Source organism: Spea bombifrons, chromosome 11 (genome assembly GCF_027358695.1).
Source record: "Spea bombifrons isolate aSpeBom1 chromosome 11, aSpeBom1.2.pri, whole genome shotgun sequence".
NCBI classification, from domain to species: Eukaryota; Metazoa; Chordata; class Amphibia; order Anura; family Pelobatidae; genus Spea; species Spea bombifrons.
In genome coordinates, this window is record NC_071097.1 from 21805691 (window position 1) to 21825985 (window position 20295).

The 20295-nt window shown below is 34.2% G+C and overlaps 1 protein-coding gene across 1 annotated transcript in view; it reads right to left on the reverse strand.

The window, feature by feature from the left end:
• Positions 1–20295, reverse strand: part of ARID5B (AT-rich interaction domain 5B) — a 127717-nt gene that overhangs the window by 101569 nt on the left and 5853 nt on the right. The gene's annotated exons all lie outside the window — the stretch shown is intronic.

Below are 20295 nucleotides of genomic sequence, written 5' to 3' on the forward strand. Positions count from 1 at the left end.
TATAAACAGACATACTACAACTATATACACAAATGTTTATATATATATATATATATATATTTTTTTTTTATTATTATTATTATTATTATTTATTTTTTTACTTATTTTATTATTATTTTTTTTTTTCAGTTTAGGTTATTATGAGAATTACTTTGCGCTAATCTTAACTTAATTTGATCACCGTCATAGACCAGAAATATAAATACACACTTTGACAATACTATAACGCAAAACTCAATACCACATCCTTCCTGTTACGAACATGTAATAATGGTCTGTAAAAAAGCATGAGGAATCAACATCCATTTTTGGAACATGGCAACACTATCTCCAAGAGCTGAAATGTCCAGAAAATAATTTGTGTGTGCGTGTACAATGCAATACTTTTCCCAGGCATGCAAAGGGTTTACAAAATCAGAGCAGGCCAAACAATGTAGCTATTTAAAGAAAAGTATGAAATAAATTATTTTGCTTCCGTGAGAGCCTCCAATTGGCATATTCGGCTCAACCGTCGTGCCACTCATGTACTCGGACATCTGGATTCGAAAAATAAGCTGCACTTCAGCTTACATCTTGAGAGTATTTGTAAGGAAACTACAAAACGTGTATCATTTTCTGAAGTTGTTTTTCTGCAATTACCTCACTGCTTCATTTCATTCTTAGTACAAAAGCTTAAATCAATATTTGTGTCCAAGAAAAGGAAAAACACATTATAAACATGAGACTGTTCTTACATGAGTCAGAGTTTCAAGAATTTATATTAACTTACTTCATTTCTGTAAAGATCAGCAAACCATTAGTCATCTCAGCATGACATGTTACATTTACTTCTAAATAGGCCTGAAAGTCTCTATTTACTGTGCACCCATTCTCAGCTGGTTATATGAAATAGCTGAACTGTTACACTATTCAATCCAATGTCTTGGGTTATAGTTTATTCTGCTTATTTTCTCTATGCTAGTATTTTGCAATGATTATATGCTACAATTCTGTAGTAGATTGTTGCACGAAGTTATCCTAATGTAAACTAGCCCCTGCACTCTAAGGTATGTATGTATTTGGGGATTTTTTTTTTATATCAAGTAGCAAACACAATAAAATACACATATGCCAACATAGGCACATTTAAATATAATTCTGTTCTAAATTGAAATTGTAATAATAATGAAATTACAATTTGAATGCACCATTCCTCTAAACCGAATATACAATATATATATATATATATATATATATATATATATATATATATATATATATATCAGAAACATGTTGTGCCACAAATCCATTTCATAAAGAAACCAAAAGGGGACAAACGTGAAGCATTTGGTCTTTGGTACACCAGCAACCCCCACTTATGGTGCACCTGCCCTCCATGGAAAAATTACCTTGGCTTAATGAATGCATGTAATAAATCCATAGGTCTTACTTATACTGAAATTCTTCTAAAATCAGTGATCTGAAACTTCTCTTAATTAAAAGTCGAAGGTAATCCTTTTTTATCATATACTTTCAATAATAGTTGGCAATGTATGTATGTCCAAAAGATATGACACCCTGATGGTCACTAATAATAGACAAACGTTTTGCTTCCATGACTTGCTAAGGTACGAGCCTAGTTCATCTTTCACAATTTATGTTGAAAGCCTGATGTAAGTTATTGTGAGCTATACATAGAAATATTTGGCTAAATCATACTTACCTAATCATGCATTATATTCCAGTGTTGAATTGTTCGGTTTAATAAAGCACAAACTAAAATATTATTTGTTTCCATTTTGTCTGATGAATAAGTTGACTCGCAAATTGCTGTCACATAACCATTATCTTTTTTTCTGGGCTACTGAATAGAAGCTAAGCTGTATTTACCGTTCCACGGAAATTTGTGTTATTCTGCAATAAATAATAGACTTTAAAACTTTTTTGCAATAACAATATTATCTTATTTGTATATCAAAACGATTTAAGATTGTTTTATGGTTTATTTAAGAAATGTGCTGTTTCTGCATAATGAAAGGCTTTTATAACTGGTTTTAGCATTAGGCACGTAAGTGTTTAAGCCAATAAGCTGGGAATCGTCTTAAGCACCTACACTACATGATTTATCCTATTACTCCAGCCCTCCTTACATATATATTTTTTGTTTATTTCGATTTTACGTACATTAATTCTGCCTAACCACATCTCATAAAGAGATGATGATGACAAATGATAAGGCTATAGAGCTTTGTTGCTATTGCAACAAAAATTCCTATATACAAAAATAATTTTTTTTTTTAATTTCATTTCATTCATTCATTTTTCAAATGGCAGATTCCAATATTTGTAGGATATGCAGAACTGTAATAATATGATTAGCCCCATTGTAATTGCATGATTAACCCTGCAATTGTGTGTGTCCTCCCTCTTTGTCGATATAACCCTCATTTAATGGAAGCTAATGAGGAGAAAGGAGGCAATTTCTGAAGAGGAAGTGAATTAATTGGCTGAATTTGCAATTTTTCTTATATAATTTACCCTTAAATCCTACTTTTCTTGAAAGTGCAGACACTCACGTGTAGCCAGACTTGAACCGTATACAAAAACACTTATATTTTTCTGTCAAGTAATTATTATTCATGCACTTAGTGTCACTTTATTAGAACAACCAGTTCATGTTTTCATGCATGTTAACTTTGAATGTATATATATAGCATCATATTTTTCCTTCTTCTTTCGCCAACCCCACCCTCAATTTATATTTAGCTACTTTTTAATCATTAGTATTTATATCACTGGAACAGTAGCTTGCATTTTGAAACGACTTTAAATAAGTTGTATACTTCTAATAGTATTTTAACACCGTATCTTTCACTAGGCCAAACTGGTTACTATGCTTACCATCACCTTGAAGGCTTTTAGGCTGATATGATATGTGTAATGAATATATTATATTTTAAATATGTTTTCTCTACGATTACTATTTTTATTTTATCCGGCCTTATTTTTTTTTATTGAAAACATAATGTCTCCAGGCATTCATCGCTTATATATATATATATATCTGATACATCCGATATATCAGGAGTGTATATGCTCCACTGAATGATTATATTGACTTATTGGCCTTATAATATGAATTACAAGCTGCATCTGTCCAATAACCTATTCAAAGCCTGTAACAATATATTTGCTGTCTCTTAAATATCATGTTCCCCTGACATTTCTATTAAAATGTCACTTTAATGACACTCCAAATGTTTGTGAATAAAATTGGCAGCCTTTAACTTGATAAGCAAACCTTTTAAACGGAATTTTCATTCTTATCAATTCTCAAAAGGAACTGCAATACTAGGATAAACAATTGACGCAGTGTCTTGGTTTTCCCGCTCTGTGATGAAACTGATTGTTTTACAGCCTAATACTCAATATACCTCATAGTTTTGGTTTATTAGGTCATACTATATCTTTATTATATTTAAAGCAACATTATCCTTGCTTCTTTAATACTGGTGTTACCCTCAAGTAATAAAACATATACCGTAATTACAGAATTCCCCATAAAATAAGTGTCAAAATGTTTTCCATTATAACCGTAAAAAAAAAAAAAATCCCCCACTTGGGACAAAAGGATGACTACAACCCGCAAGTTCATTTAAAAAGACAAAGACATAGACAGGGAGAAAAATCAATGTTAACTTCAGGGCTGGCCCTAGGGTTTCATAGAGCCCCATGCAAGCTATGGTCTAGGACCCTTTACTGATGACAGATAAGACCCATTTGGCCCATCAAGTTTTCCTAGTTTTCCATGTAAAGACTTAGGCCTTAATCAGGCCTTGTCTTGTCAGGATATCTTTATGCTTATCCCATGCATGTTTAAATTCCATCACTGTATTAGCCCCTACCACCTCTGCTGGGTGGCTCTTCCACTTGCCTAAAACCCTTTCATTAAAGTAGAACTTACTTTACGTCTAAACTGACCCTGCAGTTTTAGATTAATGTTGCTTGTTCTAGCATTTATGTTGAATCCCTTACCGGCTTTAATCTAAACTAAGTTTTTTTTTAAGTGAATGCTTGTCATATGGCACGGATTGTGAAAAGGGGCAGTACAAAATGCCCCCTCCGCTGTGTTACATTGCACAGTGGGGTAGATATAATTAAGAGAGCTCTCCTTGTACAAGTATATACGAGTATGCAGATTGTATCTATTAAACCAGTGCGACTGTGACCTTTGAATCAAACTATTTATCTATTGCTGGTTAAAGCAAGATTAATATCATTAAGTGTTTACTTTTCCTCTGATCAATCCCAATACAGATTTTTCCAGTTTCACTGCAATATTCTTTTTTTTTTTTTTTTGAACATTGTTCTATTGTGCTGTAAAATGTCTGTTATTTATTACATTCCTGCAATACAAATTCCATGAGACACGCAGGAAGAGATCAAATGTCAACAGATGTCAGTAAAAGCAATATGAATATATAATATATCAGGATGCATACGTATAGATGGGCGGAGACGAGCATAGCAAAGGGTGACGGGAGGATACAAACTTCAGAGTCACCTAACATTCCAAAAGGTCAAAAAGGGTCAATGAAATTAGTGAAAAACAGATGTACTTTTGCTGTGTTCTTAGCATTTAAAGGGAATTATCACCTTATTACAAAACATGTTGTATAAATGAGCCTGTCTGTAGCATGAACTTTAACACAGTGAGATAATTGAAACATCTGTGTCTATTCTGAATCTAAGACGAGACCAAGGACCCGCTTACGTCCGATCTTTACATCAGGCAAGATGGGCCAAATGGTTCTAATCCGCCATCGGATTCCATGTTACATAACAATTTGGACTTACAGAAACACCATATAGAACATTTTGTTGCAGAATTCTCTTTCCATAGATGAAAAAACAAAAATAGATGTGGGAACTTCTGTCGGGGAAAGAGTTTTTTTTGTTTGTTTTTACTGTTTAGACAGTAAATGTTCTCCATCCTTATTAACAAATACACAACAACAAAAATTTCCCTATGCTTCAACATGGATATTATTTTGAGTTAAAAATATTCATTTATTGATCAAATTTTTCCATAATTTTACTTGGGTGTGTACACGCTACATTGTTACTATGTTTTAGTAAGAAGAACCTGGTACAAGTCAGGGATTGATTTAATAAATGGAATATTTCTTATGAAGTTTTGTCACTTGGCAACCATCTTAATAGTTTGGTTTCACTCATTCTGGAAATACTCAACAGCTAGTATTATAATTTCTGTATTTTTATTGGCTTCGTGTTCTCATTTCCACGTGAAGAAACAATAATGCTATAGTGTTCTTTGGCCTTCTCAAATGATGGTATCTAAATGCATATACGAATTCACTTAAAAGCTAGAGGCTTACAAGATACCAGAAGAACAAATAAACCATTTATTCACCAGCAGAACAGTCTTGAGCTGAGCCCTTTTTGTACAAAACATTCTATTATAAAGAACCAAAAAGTGGGAAGTTCCATATTTAACTATGAAAGAACTCGGGGTAACAATATATACAATTGTTTTAAACATTGAAGCGGAGAAAAGAAAAAAAGACGCATATTAAAAAAAATATGCAATCTAAATAGGAAAACTGTTTGGAGTTTAAATATAGTACTATAACCATGTTACATTTTCCTCTGCTATTTTTAACCCAAGTCCCACAGTTGCACGATTTAATATCGAAAGCTCATTTCCTTGCACAGCAGTGACTCGAAAGACATAAATATAACATGTTTAGGGTCTGTGTAAACACTAGACCGTCATACACTAGTTCACTTCCATGAACGATACAAGAAAATCTAGCAGACGTAAAAAAAAAAAAAGTCTACTTTTTCCCCATAAACAAAAAAACTGGCTGGACTGGTATTTTTCTTTTCTTCTAACTTGTGCTATGTAGATGGATCTTTATATAAACACTTGCATAGGTATTTTTACTTAGTATCTAACACACAACTGATGAAACGCGATGGCCAATATGCAAAGGGATTTAAGTACATTCTTCTATGTTTTTGTCAACTGCAAACTATGAGAACTATGTACATATCACATCTATCCATACCTCCCAATATTTCAAACTGCTAATTTTAGGGCTGCCGTTAGAGGTACGGCTTTTATAGTAGCTAGTGACCTATTGATAGCCTTTTTTATAACCAACTAAAGCTTTTCTGAGAAAAGGAATACATTCGATTTATCTGATTTAATAGATAAACATGCTTTCTGTTGGTTTAATACACGTTATTGTCACTTACAGGGCTGTAGAACATTCAGAAATGTATAGATAATGCCTCAATACTAATGAAACGTAATTATGAGAATCTCATTCATGAGAACAGTAGAAGGGCCTGGGAACTGCTCCAGATGAACCAATTGAGCTGCCAAAAGCTGTCCATAGAGCAGAAGCAACTCTAAGCATAATTTATAAATCGTTTATTAATTATTTAACATTACAGATATATATGAACGTATGTCAATATGGCTATCCCAAACCTAAACGCAATATTGGATTTTTTTTTATTTCATGCACACTGTTTTTTGGTACTTGTGAGAACAATGTTATTTGGTGTACACTCATCACTTTTTATTTTACAAAGTCTTAGTCCCTAGGTCACGTACTCAAAGATTAGGGATCTTTTTTTATTGCTGGTGAGTTCTGGCCTTTTTCCCTCTACCTACAACAATTAGTTGGCCAGTTGAGCATTAGGGTGCCAGCATAGTTGAGCCATCGTATGCAATGAGAATCCAAACCTCCCTTTAGGTGTTTTATCCTGGGAGGAACAAGTGGCACCAAAGATCAGCCATTCTTGCCTAGTGTGCCCACCAAACATACCATGTGGAACATTAGGGAAGTATAGAAGAACGGAGCATTATTTTCCTATTAATGTCACAGAAAATACATATCAAGCAAGCAAAACTAATAACAAAATTATATATTATGCATATATTTCAAAATAATATTTTACACCATCTTTACTTTATAACAAATACTCATAATATGTAAGTCTGCTGACTGATCCACATTTAATAATGTATTGTGTTCTTTTTTGGAGTCAATTGGAATAGCATTTTCATATTTCACAATGCAACAGGAAGCCGCATGTGACTTGTTAGAACTGAACTATCTGTTTAGTAATCAAAATAAAATCATCCCATTCACTTCCCCTAAGGTCATTTCTCCCAACACCAAAGAATATCTAGACCGCTTTCCAGAAGCCAAGAACCATAGCAACCTTAGCAATATAAACACTATGCTTTAATATTACAGCAACTTGAATACCCCCGTGGCAAATTTTGCAGCGGGCAAAGTGCAACTGCATATAAATAGACTAGTTCTAAGAACATAAGAGAAAGAATACGATTCCTTATAAAAGAATAAAAGCATTCATACATACATTTCAAACTGTCACAGAAAATGTACAGTTTAGTAGAAAAAAAACACAATTCTAATTAACCAACGTAGCATTAGTATATCTTTAAAGTGTTTAAATTACATGTATATAAAATATTTATACTATAATATGAAACCATTCTTCAGCAACCGCAAGACCATTGTGCTTTAATGTTCTTATATGAACATGGCGAGTGAAGACAATATATCTCCAGGACAGTGGTGGCTAATGGAGGAAATAAACATGTAATGTCATTATAAAGGCCTAAGCATGCTACTTGAACATACCTTGGAAATCACCAGTGTTTACCCCAAAAGACTCATGATTTTTACATGCCCCCTTCTCTCCAGACATTAGAAACCCACAGTAGCCATCATCACTCCTGTTTAGGAAGATTCAAAATGTTCAGCAGTGACCATAGAATGGACGTCAAAATGTTGGTCTTGTTGTATACTCTTGCTAACCTACCTCTTGGTTATATAGGAGGATTAGAGACTAGGGTGTGATGTGATATCTCAATGTCCTTACCACAAAGAGTAAAGAAGGCTCACAAATCTGAATCTCTGTGTTAGAGTCACCAAGGTGAGTGTCGATGCCCTTCCACACAGAAGATTATTAGAAGGTTGACTAAAGTGACAACCACAAAAATTTCCATGTAATGAATTCCCCAACGCTCTTAGTAGTACTGCCTGTGTTTTTAGAAGTAAAAAAAATATATATATTTTGTATTCAACGTGTAATCAATCTACTGCTAAAAATGACTAACACAACATGCTTGCTTTAAATTAAGCCAAAAAGCTAACACAATACACCAAGGGGGAATTATAAAATTCATATTTTATTAACCATGCACGAGAGGTATTTGTTTGTTACATATATATGTTTTATAACACATGATAACATTGTTTACTCTGGGTGTACCAGTCACGTATAAGTCGTGGTGGGTGAAAGCAATCAGTTGCAATTTGCATAATGCATGTGTTCTGTAGTATCAAGGAAAAAAAATAATTTAAATAACACACATTCAAATCGCTATTCATCTGGCTTAACCACAGAGGTGATTTATCCTACCTTAAAAGCTTCATGTATATAATATAATAAAATAACTAAGGGCCGCTTTTATGCAAACTTCACTTCTGCCTAAACTCTATTTTTATAGCTCGATTTAAAGGGACATTACAGCCACCATATGCACTTTAATACATATGAGAGCTGAGTGGTCATTTTAAATCTAAATATGCATAACTATCAGTGTATTTGCAACCTTGTATTTTTGGTTAATACATTCCCTTAATAGCTTTATAAATTAGAGTATGCCAATTGTTTGGCAACCAGTTTCTGCACAGATCTCCATCAAAGATTAACTGACATATGAGGCAAACCTGCAATGTATTATTCACAAATACTATATTTAACTGGGTAAAATGTCAAAACAACTGTTAGATTTTAAGTGAATCACAGAACAGAATATGAGATCATGCTAATCATATTGTTCAGCTGAAACAATATTCTTATGAAACAAATGCCTGTACATGCATGAGAACTAACATAGATGCCTCCAAGAGGTAACCTTAAAGGTTTGCGAATTAACCCAATGACTCTCTGCTCCATGTCTGAAGAAGACCGAAGGCGGCATGTGAAGCTATTCCAACTAACCCTCAGATATCCACACATATATATATGGAAGCTAATTTTTCTTCATTAATCTCATGATTTCATGAGAGTTAAAGCAGGAGAGGTCAGAAGCTAGTTTCTCTTTGGCTATTCTGTTTAGAAACTTGTTCTACAAAAGCCAAATAACTGCTTCCATATAGCCGAGTAATACTTTCATCTGTAATGGTGACAAAACAAATCTAAAAATCTCACAATTTCTGATTTTACTAAAATCAAAGAAAATATTTTTTTAGAAAACCTGTAAGGTTGGATTCCAAAGTAAAAGTATATTGTTGGGGGTTTTCAGTCAGAAAATAGTTTGAAGAAGAGGCCTCGAAAGCTTACGATCCAGTGTAGCTCAGTTAGCCAATAAAGTTTTACCTTTACTGAATATTCAAATAATGCACAGATGAAAATAAACCAATGGCAGCGCCCTATGTTCTACATAATGGCGCAGTAAGACATGTTTTAGAATAATGCTGAAATTAAACAGTCAAGCATAATGAACAGTTTGGAAAATCCAGTATTACTATACCCCATTATTGGCTAGTGGAAGGCATTAATACCCCAAAGCACAGATTGACAACTAGTTTCACTTGGGCAGTAACTGGTTAGGCAAGAGATGCCAAATTACCCCCCCCTCTGATTCACCTACAGTACATAAAAATTATATAAAATCATGTTCATGGACCTAAAATAACTCCTTAACCTGGCCAATCTTAAAAAGAGCAAGAAATAATATATAATTTGATCCAGAACATGACGAAAGTGGATAACATTTTTTTTTAGCCATCATGGCCAAAACACAATCACCCTTCTAGTTCACATAAATCAAACAAAAGCATACACAATAAAGGCTTTGTTTTTAAAGAAGGGTAGTCGTTACTGGGAAAAATACAAGGAAGTTTCTCTTAAGTATTATAAGAAATATTTTGTAACCAACTAACTAATGAAGTCTGTTTACTTAAACATTTTCTGTTTGAGAACAGCTTTAGTCGGTTCAAATCTCTGAATTTCTACAAAATGTATCTTTTTTAAAGAGTGGAAATGAAAAGACTGGTTAACGCACAAAAACATTAGTGGTCTAGAGGACAGGGCAGAGCACTGATAATAATTATTCATTGAAATGTGTTAATATGTTGCCAGCAATTAATACAGTGCTCTACATATCGTGTGGGGTATGACATACTCAAATTTACACAAAAAGGTGACATTGTCAAGATCTAGTACAGTCTAATACAGTAATTAGAACAAATTCGAGTTATATATAAACACATTTACACATACATGTTTAATTATTTTATATATATATATAATATAGGATATATGTGAGTAGAAAGTGCATACAAATATGTATATATAAATACATATAATATACATATAAAAATGACATCTGTGCAAATTAAAAATACATTATGGCATGAAAAAATGCTAATTTGGACAGGCCCATTCGAATATACACTACACGTCAAATAATTATTCCGATCACGTGGCATTTGCAGTGTTTTTAATTGGGTGTATTTACATTCAGCTGTCTGGTGGCTTTGATTAGAACGGATAAAGTGTTTTAATAAGGGGGTCATGTTTCGAACATTTCCTCCTTTATTATCGATGACGCCAATTGTACAAATTTCAAAGTGGGTGGCCCCAAAGACATTTATATATTTTTTTTAAAAACCTTTAACTAAAATTTCTTCTAAGTGCCCCTCTCTGGTGTGTTTATTCTACGAATGCCAGCTAACCCCTATGGCGCACAAAAGCCAATTTCAAGGCAGACAAATGTTTCTTGTTGAACACATATGTCTTAAAGCAAACTCAATCAGATTTTCATATTTTTTTCTTTAATGCTTAATTACAAGCAGACCAAAATTCAGGCACACACTGTATGCAATTATGTAAGCAATGCCAGAACAGAAGAGGATGCATAGCTTTGGAGTTACTTTTGAATAACTTTTGAAAAAGAACATTTTCATAAATGACAATGGGGACAAAAGTCACAATTTGGTGACTGTCCCCTGTAAAAAAGGACATCTGATCACCATTATCTTAACGTTTCACAAAGTGAAGGTCCAACTGATGACCAGCTATTCTGGATTTACATCAGTGGGCCAGATACCCAAACCTTAATGTTCTCAAAGTCTACTATAGCTGATAAACCTATTCCGTCTAAAGATTAATTTAACTCCTGTAAACATTATTACACATTCTCATTACCTGCTTGATTGGGAGGTCAGCCATAGTAAAGACTCTCACGGGATTACCCTTACTTTTATTCCCGAGAACTCTAAATTGTTGATTATAAGAGTGAAAAAAAAGGCAAAGGCAAGTAATTAGTTATACAAGCTTTGACCTCTTGTCACGGGCTTAAGGTGAAATAGTACTTACATTTTAAACCAAATATCTCTAAAACTATTACACAGATTGAAAAATGAGCTATCATTATTTATAATAAATCTCCATTTGATGAGGATTTAAGCTGTGTTGATGACATGTTCCTCGTAACGTTAATTCTACTGCCTTACACAGGTCACAATAAACAACCAATAAATTGCACAATGAAACCAGCATGATTAAGACTTCTATAAATCTGCCAATTTCTGTAAATGCATAACACATAAGGCACAAACGTCTGAGTGTACCAATGTAAGTCTCAGCTTTGTTAAAAAAAAAAAGGAATTTGAGCAAATCGAAGTGTCTGCAGTAAATAAAGAAAATATAACCGTGGTTTCTGCATGCACCACTCAGATGGCTTCCATGATGGCTTTAGTGCATATCAATACTTTACTAAACTTTCCTGTGAATTAAATGGTTAAATCCTGAGGGTAATTTGAACCCTTAATACAGTTGGGAAATATCACAACTTATCCAGAAGTTACTCAAGTATACCAATAAACGCAATAAAGTTATATTCTTAAACTAAAAAAAAACCTGAAAGTAGATGAGTTTTCTCCCTCAGGCTAGTTTTTCTTTTGAAATAAGCTTGTAATATACTAATGCTGCAACTTCCTGTTTCTATTAATTTACAATTTCAGACCCCTTTTATATTTCTGTATGGCTAATAATCTAAAAAGTATAAAAAACCAAGTATTCAGAGCACCAGCACATACAGCCAAAGGCAGCAGGTTTGTGGTGGGACTGATCTCCGATCAAAACTCTGCTTAGTAAATCTGTCCCCAATCCATAATGTCTCCCTGTATTTATGTTTTTCATACTGCAACTTCCTCTATTTACAAAGCGACCGGTGTCGATATGCCGGTGCCAGAAAAGGGGTTAACACACGTTTTATGAGTATGAGATGACACATTTGAATATGTTTCCTGCACATTAACATTTCATAAGGCCACATATTATATATATCAAGAATAAAACACAATTACGCCAATATGGGCATGGCGAAAAAGATTTCAACATTTCCACTTGATGAACCCAAGCATATATTTACATAACGTATATAAACAGTATAATATCTAACCTTGCTTGCAAAACATATCCCCATTAAACCATGCTTTGCATGGGACAGTGGTGATTTTGCCACTCTATCCCGCTGTCCTACTGAGCTCTACCTAAGTCTAACTTGTCTGCAGGACGGTGGGACTCAGGGCCGTAATCCCACAGTCCTAATTTCTGGGACACTGCATACAGCGCAGAATTGTGGTCGTGCACAATGGCACTTCCAGTTTGTCTTGATTCAGCGGGGGTAGACGTTGGGGATTTGTTATACAATTAATAATTATTAACGGCAACTATTATATGAGTGACAGGATATATATGACACCTAATAATCAGAGAAACATTCTACTCAATAAGCAATCTGCTACATAAGCAAAGTAAAAGTACCGGTAAATGATTTTGACAATTTTATTCCTATATGTTTGGGGTGTTTAGTTCCTAACCATTAATGTCTGCAGAAATTATACCAACGGGGTTAAAAGCCAAGATCGGCGCGATCTTTCTCCCAGCTTTCATACTTTCCTTTCAACATGTCCATTCCCTAATTTAATTCTGCCCTCAATCCAATCTTCCCTTACTTCAGACCACCTAAATTCCAAATTCCACTCCTTACAACTGTACCAAATTGCTCCCCCGCATTTTCAATACATGCAATCATTTCCAAGGAAAGAGGGGCAGCTCCCACTTCTGCCCTTGTTACCGAACACCCATATTGCAACACAATGTGGCATGAAACATATGCCAACTAATTTATTGGAGTATATGTTAGGTTTCATCGACAAGATACAGCAACACAAAAACACAAATAAAGACTATTGGAATTTGAATAAATATATATTTTTTTTGTACAAAATTGTGAACTGTTGGGTGTGTATATTTACTAGAGCCAAGTGGTCACCGTGCTTGTAGCTAAATACAGTTTTTGAAACATAACTTCCAAGTACTGCTGAATACTAAAAACCTTCACAGGAATAATTCTTAAAATAGAAGTAGAATTTTGCCAAATTCATGTTTTTTGCCAGAAACACTATGTTGTCATGTGATAGAAACATGAGCACTGATGATTGCTAAGAACACTGAAGTTTTCAAAAATGTCTTTGTTGCTTTTTAATTGATTAAACCTTCAGAGGAAAAAGGGACATGTCAGGCCTGGTAAGGTTTATTCTGGAACATGACTAAATGTATCTGTATCTTTAGGGTGTTCTTGATTACCAAGGATATAGATATATATTTTTTAAAAAGTAAACAGAAGTATATTATTCATCTGTTTAGCCCCTTAATGACAAAGCCCAAATTGTCCTTAAGGGGTTAAGAAATGCAGAGCCTTAAGAAGTAGGGTGTGTTATTGTGGACAACTTGACACTTCCAGGTGTGGCATATAATTGTCAAACTTCAAACATGGAGGCGAGTGGTACCTGAAAATGATTTACCCCTTCAGCGAACCAGGTCTCCGCGGGGGCCACTAACACTTGGCCTTTTCAGCAAGTCAGGAGTTAACATATTCCCTGTAGAAAATTGACCACTACAAGTTATCTTGGGTTCTCATCTCGAATCCTGTACTTTTATTAATGGCAACGACAAGACAAGAGCGCTCTGTGTTTCTATTCTGCCAACACAAGCACAAAGATTTATTTTAGGCAAACTTCTGGCCTTTAAAACAAATGATAGCAAGCAAGATGTCTTCAAACTGTGACATGCTCACAATGTTTTCACTCCACTGCTTCCTGGGGTCATGCGAGGAATTTTTAAGGTCAACATAGATTTGTACACCTGCTTCTCTTTCTACTAAATTACTTATATGGAAACATTAAACGTAGCCTTGAGACGTAATAGCAAATCCATAATGCCACATAATCAACCATCTAACCTGCTCTAAACAGCAAGCTTCCAAGAAACAAACAAAATAAAGCACAAAAAAATAATAAAAAAATGGCACTTTATCTTCTGCCTGCGCATTGCAATTTTACAATGAAATTCTCACAGAGCTGGCGTGTTTGGTCAGATTACTATCAATTACAGCCTTACTCTATAACATGGTAAATATTTACCAGTGTATTTATAATCAGAAGAAACAAAAAAAAATCTCATAATAGCTCAAGGTTAATCATTGCTTAAACTTTTTTTTCTTATTGTAAATAATTTAGAACGTGTACTTTTACCTTTGATCTGTAACGTAGTATATTCTCTTTAATGCAAATGCAAAGCGTGTTGTATAAGGCAATAAAACTAAATACGGGTATTTATGTAACAAACAGCATTACAATATCACTTTTTTCCCCCAAACTCTGAGTGCAATCATCTTGCAAATATTGCCATACATTACAAATGGCCAAGCCCTGCAAACTGCATAGCTAAATCGGCAAGTTTTTTTTTAGTGTCTTCCTACTTATTTAACTACTTTCTATGCAGAAGTGAGATTAACCCTTGTCACAACTGGGAAAATTCACCAGGGTGCAGAGTGAAGATGGGTTGAACTCTCACTCTCTCACCAGCAAAGCCACATCTGATTAAACTATTATAATATTTGGCCAGCAAAGCTTTCATCATAAAAAGCCTTTTAACATATGTTGCGTGTATATGTTACACAACAGAAAAACAAAATTTTAATATATTTCTATTATTTTATGTACAAGAAGTTGTGACACTTGTCATTTTGTAAATCTACCACTAGGCATCAAGCTTAATTGATAAGGCACTACTCTGATCAAAATAACACACTACAAAAAATAATGTGCCATTTTATTTTTTAACAACAGTTCTAGTTTTTGCATAATATAATGCCACCTGCATATTTGCCATCTGTATGTGTTCTAGCCCAATCTATTAAATAAACCCCCTGATTCCTTATCATACTGTCCATGGTAAGCAACAGAATGAATTGCTCAGTCTTAATCACCCAACCTGACACTCTGTTTAATGAAAGTCTATGAAGGAACGGACTTCATTAGCATTGCTATAAAGAAATGTGATGTTTCAACAGGGAAAGTCACCCAAAATATCGCAACTGGCAACAATAGCAGCTTCCTGATCTGCAGAAAAATTGCGTTTATTGGAACAAATATAAAGACAGGTTTTTGTCAATACAACCCTAAAGGAAACAAAAACACACTTTGTAAAAATCAGATTTCTAAACAAGAATATCAGGTTTTGTAACTATCAAATATGCACGTCCGTAAATATATCTTTCCCAGCTGTGGATCACACTGAATTTCACACTTTATCAATGCAAGAGTCATAGGATGAAAGCATGAAGAATGTTACAGCCAGAAGATTTTCCCATCAGTTCCCTGGAAATAGTGCAGCTCCACACAGCCAATATTGCTTGTGTCAAGCAGAGAAGCAATTTTCTTGTGTATTTCAATCCTAAGCGCTGTGCAGGCTTCACTGCTGTAGAGTAATTAATTTTTTTGCTTAGAAGAAAAATACATACTTATTGCCTTTTTAAGTAGTGCATGCAAGTTGCATTTTCTATTTGAATTGCACAAAAAAACCCCCCAACTAAAGCATTTATATTTATGCACATCTTCTGAGAGTATCTGTGAATAATTGACTCCCATAGAAATCAACACAATGGCCAAGCATAATGTACATACGACAAAGCAGAAACAATGACTAAGACTTCCCTCTTTTGTTTGATATGTGTGTTCCATTTCCCCTAAATTATAATCATTCAACACAAGGGATGGGAACTTAAACGGTGCACAATTTTCCCAATTAAATTTAGAAATTTCTGTGAAAATGAAAATAAAATACTTTATTTATTACAACCGTACCACCCCCAAGTTCAAACATGGACCTCTGCCAAATACTAAGGACACTGGATTGGCACCGCTGAGGGACAATGCTTGCCTGACCTTGCAAATGCATTTATTTAAGTTAAAAGAGAAATGAACTAGAAATGTTGAAATACCAGGAACTGTCTTAAGTTTTATGAACAGATTTAAATGTCTTTAAATTTAACATGTACTACTAGGACACATACTGTCCTAATGAGTCAGAGTTTATTTGCCATGCAATATGGGTTGCTGGATCTGTATGGCACATTATATTATCCCTTTAACACGCCACATCTAAATACAAAGACATTCACCTAAAATTGCTGTCCAAGAGTCATTTTTCAGAGCCCAAGCATTGGTTTGCAAGAACATTGTTATAGTTGGGATAAAAAAAAAATGTCTTAAAAAGCCAGACTCTCTGAAGTCAGTTAATATTATTATTATTACAGAACCGCCAGATATAAACAAACCTGAGTATTAGGAGATACTCCTGGTCTTTGAAGTGGAAAAATGCTATTTAATCCCAAAATGAGTAGGTTCTTTAAAGAAAATTAGTGAGAATTTAAAAGCCCCACACCTTCTAACCAGTGTCTTAACACATGATGTAAATTGAATGGTCTGTTGAACATTTTGCTAGCACTGGAAATCATTAAAGCTCTAATTCACTCAATGTGATCTATGATGTTGACCAAAAATCAACAACCACTGCCGCTAAATGGTAAGGTAAGCAGAAAAGTTCTAATTAATTACCTCTTCAGCGAAACACGTATTTCATACTTGTGTATATATGTATGTGCATCTATATGGGTGTATATATATATATATATATATATATATATATATATATTTATTATACACATATCTATATGGGTATATACCGTATGTGTGTATATATATATATATATATATATATATATGTGTGTGTACATGTGTCTATATATATATATATATATATATATATATATATATATACATATACACACATATTGACACACATACATAGATCTCTACAGATATAGACACATGTACACACACATTATATATATTATGCACTCCTGTATGAGATACATGCTTAATTTCAAACAATTTTTTAAGGAAAACTTTAAATAGAAGCCATATTTTGTATGTGTTCCTAAAAATATATATATTTTTTTACTGATACTGATATGCTCCATCTGTCAGTCGTACTGTATGAAAAAAATGCACATATTTTTTTTTCAACAAATAAGGTTCAGCATGACAGAATTATGATATATCTTAACCAGCGAGAGTTATTGAAAAAAAAAAAAAAGCACAATCTACATATTTTTTACTCTCCAGAGCAATAAAGTCATTATGTTTAGGGACATGCAGCATAAAAGAGCCAATTTATCTCACATGAGCTGAAGAATACTACTTTGTAACCAGGCAACTGAAGACAAAATATGTTCTCATTAATTCATTCCTATCCTTATTTAAAAGACACAATTAGAACATTTTTAGTTTCCTACAGGCGTAGCTCAGGTTTAGACTAGAATATTTATTCGCATAGACTAGTTAAGTGCCAATGGCTGTGTTAGTTACAGTAAGTGGTAGGGATTTTCCAGTATGTAATCAGACTGATCAGTGAAATTTATTCATTACATATTACTTGGAATAATTGAAAGAATTCAGAATCGTTGAACTCCTAACGCTGCTCTTTAGTCAGCACTAAGAGGGTTATGGTGCGATGCACCTGTTTAGAAACACTTATTATGGACATTCTAAATGGCAAATAATTGTAAGGATTTCAAGGTGGGGATTTTAAACAGAAATTTAAAAAAAAATATTAAAAATAATAATAAAAAATATTTTTACATCATGTAGTATTCAAAGATAACTTTGTTATTCTCATATAAAGCCCACTAAAATCAGTCGGTTTTGCACCAACCACCATTTACACCTGGTTGGTAAATGAAATAATAATTTGTATTAATTCCTTTATTTATATAACGCTAACAATGTGTGTAACATTTTACAATGCAGGTTATATCTAATCATGTCATTTAAACAAACAGAAGGCGCGGGGGCTCCTGCTCAACAGAGCTTACAATCTAAAGACATTTACAAAAACAAAGAAGACATTCGGCATTATGCAATGGCATGAACACCTGAAACGATTCCTTTAATAACCTTTCTAAATATATATAAGCTGCATCAAAAACATGATAAAATACTGCCGTCTACGTGTGCTTTAGTATCAGCAAAAGACAAATTAAGGTTTTTTTTGCTAACCTGGGCGATTTGAATATTAGCTTCTAGAAAGTAAAATGTCTTTAGTCATTTAATTTAATGTGTCTTGATCTGTTCGCTCCAAAAATCTTGTTTGAAATGTAGATAGCGATCATAAGTAATGATTCCCCATTTTACATTGTGCAGACGTTTTTATTTCAATAATACTTTGGTAATGATGAATAGATTTCTTAAAATGGCCACGGCAGTGTATGTTTCATAACAGACCACTGATTTCTTCAATTCTCCTATAATCTTTAATGGAATGTGGAAGTATTTCTTATGAGCGCATGTGCATTAATCCGCATGTACTGTTGTTCTTCATAGAGTTATAGTTGAGTGACTTAATTAGAAATGATTTGATCATAAGATTTAAATTGATTAAAATAATGCAACACAGATGAAGAGCTCACACGTATGTGGATCACGCAGCTGAACTGCTTCACTAAAGGCAAAATGTTTTCCGGCGAGCCCCACATCACGTGCTGATATTTTTAGACCAATTGACGGAAATAAGATACAAAATAATTTTTGCTTGTGTAAATATTATACAGATGTAGGAACAGTCATTGCAACAAGTGACACAAAATGTATATTTATTTCACATAATACAAAAAAAAATGATTAAATCTGTATGGAATGTGTTACACGATCCATGGTCTATGTGTGTGCACGCCTGGGCAGGCCGTCTAGCACATCGGGCAAATGCCGGTGGGCCGCTGCCCATACATCATGTCCCCCAGTGTGGGTATAAAAATGTAATGCAGGGCCTTTGGTCGCTGGCCTTAAAGTGCCAGGGCCTCTTAGTCACCCCATTCCGGCCCTGTGTGTATAGTTAATGAAATAAGACTGATACAGAGTACAGAGAGGGAACTTGCATGGGATGGGCATATGGCTTTCATGAATCTAAGACAGGACCAAGACCTGCTTAAGGTTTGAGTCTTTACATCAGGACATTTTTGCCATCAAATTCCACGTTCCTGAATGAGCCAATTTAAGAGTCTAATTTTGTAATGTTTGGCTGGAAGAAGTCCCAGTTCACGCATCACACATTCTATAGAGGCCTATTCAATTTGAATGCTATTTGCAATACGCAAACTACAAAATACCACAATCCAACAACACCATAGCACGTTTGGCATCATCAGAAGCAACCTTCACGGTTTACCATGCTTTAAACTGCCAACCAACACCAAACAAAAGATTCAATGGAAAAAATTAGCACAGTGTCTCTGGGATAATTGCTCTACTATAACAGAATCCTATTGTATAGGCCTACGTGTCATGTGCATGTCAGGTTACAGCTGAACCCCCAGAAAGAGGGAAAAGTACGAGATGACTGCCTTTCCCCTCTACAGGTCCTATTCATTAAAACCATGCATGGTCAGAATGTAGGTTCTTCCACCTTTTTTTTGTGACCAGCCCAAGGTGTTGGCAATGGCTGGTAAGAGTTGTTGGTAAATGTAAGCACAAGCCTCAGTTACCTGACATGACGACCAACACTGTCTAACCGGTATTCATTTCTGGTTTACGCCACAAGTATACCCTTTCCACAATAAATATGAATATACAAAGGAGGATTAGGTTACAGAACAATAAGCCAAAGGCATGAATAACAACATCGCCTATTCGAACATGAACACATTTCTAAGCACATGAGTAATTGGATATTAAAGTTATTGTATATACTTGACATTAGTAATTATTCTAGATGCTATAAACACCTCTCTTCCTAAACACAAAATGCTGATATGAAGAGAACGTGTAA